Here is a 6,132-nt window from a genome sequence, read left to right as displayed (position 1 = left end):
AAGCAATCACTCATATAAATACATCGGCTACACCATTGCAATTTCATAACCACTTCTACAACCCTTTAGATCACATAACATCAACAGATACAAAGAAAGTAAATTGGAAAAAGAAAACACTACATGGCAAGCACCCGTATCATCTAACACCGCCACACATCGATCAAGACGCATCCAACATGTGGCTAAGAAAAAACAATATATACAGTAAGACGGAAGGATTCATGATTGCAATACAGGATGAAACAATAAACATCAGATATTACAGCAAGCATATTATTAAAGATCCAAATACCACAACAGATAAAAGGAGACATTGCAAACAACAAATAGAAACAGTAGATCACATCACAAGTGGATGTACAATACTAGCAAATACAGAATACCCCAGAAGACATGACAATGTAGCAAAAATAATACATCAACAACTTGCCATTCAACATAAACTAATAAAACAACACATTCCCACATACAAGTATGCACCACAAAATGTACTGGAGAATGATGAATACAAATTATACTGGAACAGAACCATTATAACAGATAAAACAACACCTCATAATAAACCTGACATCATACTCACCAATAAAAAGAAGAAATTATCACAACTAATCGAAATATCCATACCCAATACAACAAATATACAGAAGAAAACAGGAGAAAAAATTGAAAAATACATCCAACTGGCTGAGGAAGTAAAGGACAAGTGGCATCAGGATAAAGTTGACTTTATACCAATTATACTATCAACTACAGGAGTCATTCCACACAATATCCACCAGTACATCAACGCAATACAGCTACATCCCAACTTATATATACAACTACAGAAATCTGTAATTATTGATACTGTACAGTTAAAAGAAAGTCATGCTTGATCAAGGTCCGCATCACTTTCCATTTTTAACCAAACATAACGTCTGAGACAGGAAAGAGAAACAATAATAATAATAATACAGCGTAAGCCATACAGTAGTGTAGTGGTCATTATATAGATATTGTTGTGTTATGCTGCCAATTAGTTCATTTATTATTGGGAAGTGTATAATGAATAGGTTTACCAGTTTATTTAATGGAAATGTAGGACACATTGGTAAACAATGTAGGACATTTGCCAAAAATGTAAGACATTATCGCTCAATGAAAAAGATTATGTAAATTTCAAATTTAAATGCTATTTATAATACCCACAGGCATATACAATAATGTTTTTTTTTAATTCTGACACATACAATGTTAAATGTGATAATCAACAGCAGTCAGTTATATTTCTCTGAAGAACTAATCCTGTGCAAAATTTAGCTTGTTTGAAATATAATCAAAAAATTCCAAACAACTGACCTTTTTAAAATTATGCCTTACAAAAACAATACCTTTGACCGAATCAACAGACAATCTATTCCTTTCATCTGTCCACTGTGCTCTTGTTAGTGAAAATAGTCTTTCAACATTAGCATTATGTGCAGAAATGGCAAAAAAATTTCTGAATTAGTTGCAATAGTTCAGAATGGCAGTCTTCATGCTTGCTACCACTAAAATATCTAACCCTCTTACGTCACTGAATTTGCATTTTCGTTTCGGCATTTCAGCTTGTAAAAAAAGCACAAGGTTGAGAGTGGGCGCAGAGCTAAAGGAACTTTATGAAAGAGAAGGTGAGCACTTACGCAACAAAATTTTAACTAGGATTCACTATTATGAGGTAGAATCAGAAATACAAAGCATGTAGTGGAAGCACACCAACTCGCTTGTCAACAAAAATTTCAAAAACCAAGCATCAACAGGAAAAGTTATGTTGATGGTGTTTTGGGATGCTGAAGTTCCAGCTTTTTGTGATTATCTCGAAGAGCAGCGTACAATGAACAGCCAATACCACTCCGATTTGCGTTTAAAAAAGATGAAGCCAGCCATGAGAGAGAGATGTCATGGATCTGAGAGGGGAGTTGTGATTCTCCAACAAGACAACGCACATCCTCATATTGCTCAACTAACCCGTGAAACCGTCGACAAAATGGGCTGGGAAGTTTTGCTTCATCGCCTTTACAGTCCTGATTTAGCACCTAGTGATTTCCATTTGTTTGGTGCACTAAAGGAAGCATTACGTGGGAAGAGGTTCCAGGACAACGAGGACGTGAAAAAGTTGGTGGGAAATTAGTTCAAACATCAAGGTAATGGGTCCTTTGCAGCCAGAATAAAAAAAGCTTGTAGGCCGTTGGAAAAAGTTCATAAATGTTCAAGGGTATTATGTTGAAAAGTAGAAAAAGTATTGTTTTGTAAAAATATACCCTTTTTCTCCAGACCAATTTGTCTCTTTGGTTATTGAATAAGCCTCGTACTAGTTATTCGAAAAAATGTAATTATTGCTAAGTCATTAAATCAGTATTACAGACTTAAGGCAAGCCACTCCGTCATAAGGCCACATGTGGCCCACCGGCACGGTCCGACCGCCGTGTCACTCTCAGCTGAGAATGCGGATGGGAGGGGCTTGTGGTCAGCACACCACTCTACCGATCGTTATGATGGTTTTCTTTGACCGGAGCCGCTACTATTCGGTCGAGTAGCGCCTCCATTGGCATAACGAGGCTGAGTCCACACCGAAAAATGGCAACAGCCCATGGCGGCCCAGATGGTCACCCATCCAAGTGCCAGCCACGCCCGACAGCGCTTAACTTCGGTAATACGACGGAAACCGGTGTATCCACTGCGGCAAGACCGTTGCCGTTACAGACTTAGGAAATAATGATAACGCTAATCATCTTTTGTCAACAATTCAGTACTGTGATCAAAACACAATTGAACCATTTTGTTTTTACCCCTGGATGGAAACCACTGCACTATAGCAATGAGTGGCTTATGAGGAACTGCTCGGCCAGTGCACGCCAGTCTTTGTAACTGTTTGCGCTCAGTGGCTGTGCGAAGCCAGACTTCTGGTAGCGCACTCGGACTCACCGTACTCATTTTATGGTGACGGGTCTGCATGTCGTGGCATCTGGTGAGTAATTCAACAAACTCATATACAGGGCATCCCTATCATAGAGTGTTCGTCAAACAGTTCTCGCATCTTGGACGTGTTGAAATCGCATTGTAGGATCTTGCACAAGAACTGAAGTCCTAGTGCCGAAGCTGCGAATTTGAGAGGTGGCTTGCCTTTACAATGCACACAGTGACTTCCCCCTCTCATATTTCTGTCTTACTCTGAGTAATTCGATTTGGGGAAGAATAGCCGAGTATGGTCATTACAAGGCTAGTATTGAGAACCCATAAGATCTGATTATTTTCCTCTCAAATTGCATGCAGTGAAGAGTTCCTATTTCTTCCCACGGCGCGTCTCTCATCACCTGTGTGGACTGGAAAGACAGGAGTGTTCTGCTGGGGATGAAAGAGTTAAGCCGACGGGTGTGAGGGAGCCGAGTGGATACTGTCCAGACGCCGACATTGTCATATGAGCGGGGGCGACACGCCCACAGCGACCTGAAGAAGCGGTTGGGACTAGAGATTTAGTTACTCTGCAGAAACTTATTGAAAACACTTTCTGGCGGGCTATGAGCGAGGCGTGGGAATGACTTGTGTTCCCAAGCAGTCTTGGCGGGCAAATTTCTACAAATTCATAACTGTGATTGGCTTGACTTGGGGATAGCTCTGTGACATAGCAAAATCGGCGCAGAAATTGGAGCCAGGTATCTCCACTGGTGGAATAGTAGTGCTTCGGCAATAGAGTGGAATTTTCCGCCGGTTTCCGAGTTGCTGAATGGAACGTTTAACCACGGCCACTGTCGTGGGGGCGGCAATGTTCTGTGTTCGGCTTGTACGGGTGCTCTTGAGAGGGTCGGCTCTCGCCTTTCGCTCGGAGTGGGTTACAAGACTGAGCTCTCGCTGCTCTGAACAGCTTGCCTTCCGTTGGCTGTCTAATATACTTTCATTCAATTGTAACTGTTTGACGAAGTTGCTGAAGTTCCGACTTCAACGAAACTTTCCAAGTACAGTTGGCAATTGAGCGTTCTGCGTACAAGCGGCCTATGTTGTCCGTTCTGAGCAGTTTTGGCTAAAGTTGACTGTATCGGAGTTACTGTGTGACTTCGCTTGTTAAAATCAATCACTGTACCGTCAGTGATTGTGTGGCGAGCCTTCTTCGTCTCCCTCAGAGGCGCATTTGTATTGATAGGAAGTCTTTAGTCTGGAACAACCAGACCAGGATAATTTGTTTCGGGATATACTCGCGACATTATCATCACCACGACGGGACGTCGAAGCAACCAGCCTTCGCCTCCGGTACGCCAGATCATGTCCTTAGAGTTAAGAAGACGGCTTGGTAATGTACATCCGCAGAAATGGCAAATCAAGGAATTTTGCTAGGTAATAATGATAGCTCAGCAGAGCGCGCCTGTTCGTCTTTCTCTAACTTTGTTCTGTCTTGGTTGTTCATTGTCTTAGTTATCACTACTGTAGCAGCAATGAATGCTGGGTTGGCTGTGTTTCTCTTAAGATTTGAGTTGCAAGGAATTAGCTCCACATACCACTTGGTCATAAATGTCGCAAGCAAGTTTGTGGACAACTTCATCTTCACAGCATGTATTTGAGTATCCAATTTGACATATTGTAAATTTGTCATGTGTTTTGTTTATTATTTTGAGTTTAGTCATAATAAATCAAATTGTTATTTTGGACAGAACTTTCATTCTGTAGATCGGTAGAGCAACCCTTTCATTTCCCATCAAATTAAGTTCTGTTGTCGTGGTCGTGATCTTCAGTCCTGAGACTGGTTTGATGCAGCTCTCCATGCTATTCTATCCTGTGCAAGCTTCTTCATCTCCCAGTACCTACTGCAACCTACATCCATCTGAATCTGTTTAGAGTATTCATCTCTTGGTCTCCCTCTACGATTTTTACCCTCCACGCTGCCCTCCAATGCTAAATTTGTGATCCCTTGATGCCTCAAAACATGTCCTACCAACCGATCCCTTCTTCTAGTCAAGTTGTGCCACGAACTTCTCTTCTCCCCAATCCTATTCAATACCTCCTCATTAGTTATGTGATCCACCCACCTTATCTTCAGCATTCTTCTGTAGCACCACATTTTGAAAGCTTCTATTCTCTTCTTGTCCGTACTAGTTATCGTCCATGTTTCACTTCCATACATGGCTACACTCCATACAAATAATTTCAGAAACGACTTCCTGACACTTAAATCTATAGTCGATGTTAACAAATTTCTCTTCTTCAGAAACGCTTTCCTTGCCATTGCCAGTCTATATTTTATATCCTCTCTACTTCGACCATCATCAGTTATTTTGCTCCCCAAATAGCAAAACTCATCTACTACTTTAAGTGTCTCATTTCCTAATCTAATTCCCTCAGCATCACCCGATTTAATTTGACTACATTCCATTATCCTCGTTTTGCTTTTGTTGATGTTCATCTTATATCCTCCTTTCAAGACACTGTCCATTCCGTTCAACTGCTCTTCCAAGTCCTTTGCTGTCTCTGACAGAATTACAATGTCATCGGCAAACCTCAAAGTTTTTACTCCTTCTCCATGAATTTTAATACCTACTCTGAATTTTTCTTTTGTTTCCTTTACTGCTTGCTCAATATACAGATTGCATAACATCGGGGAGAGGCTACAACCCTGTCTCACTCCTTTCCCAACCACTGCTTCCCTTTCATGCCCCTCGACTCTTATAACTGCCATTTGGTTTCTGTACAAACTGTAAATAGCCATTCGCTCCCTGTATTTTACCCCTGCCACCTTTAGAATTTGAAAGAGAGTATTCCAGTCAACATTGTCAAAAGCTTTCTCTAAGTCTACAAATGCTAGAAACGTAGGTTTGCCTTTTCTTAATCTTTCTTCTAAGATAAGTCGTAAGGTTAGTATTGCCTCACGTGTTCCAACATTTCTACGGAATCCAAACTGATCTTCCCCGAGGTCCGCTTCCACCAGTTTTTCCATTCGTCTGTAAAGAATTCGCGTTAGTATTTTGCAGCTGTGACTTATTAAACTGATAGTTCGGTAATTTTCACATCTGAATCAAGTTCTATCAAATTAAATTACTGCAGGTGCCAAACTCTTCTCTACTACACTTGCAGAGTCCATTACAGTCAGTTCGCGTTTCTTCTTAATCCATGTGCAACAGCAAA

The 6,132-nt window shown here is 40.8% G+C and overlaps 1 pseudogene; it reads right to left on the bottom strand.

Moving 5' to 3' along the window:
* Window positions 1-2,599: 2,599 nt before the first annotated feature.
* On the bottom strand, window positions 2,600-2,717 carry LOC124719249 (annotated as a pseudogene).
* Window positions 2,718-6,132: the final 3,415 nt, after the last annotated feature.

Source organism: Schistocerca piceifrons, chromosome 10, assembly GCF_021461385.2.
Source record: "Schistocerca piceifrons isolate TAMUIC-IGC-003096 chromosome 10, iqSchPice1.1, whole genome shotgun sequence".
NCBI lineage: Eukaryota > Metazoa > Arthropoda > Insecta > Orthoptera > Acrididae > Schistocerca > Schistocerca piceifrons.
The sequence above is the reverse complement of the archived record's forward strand: the minus strand, read 5'-3'. Positions and strand labels throughout refer to the sequence as shown.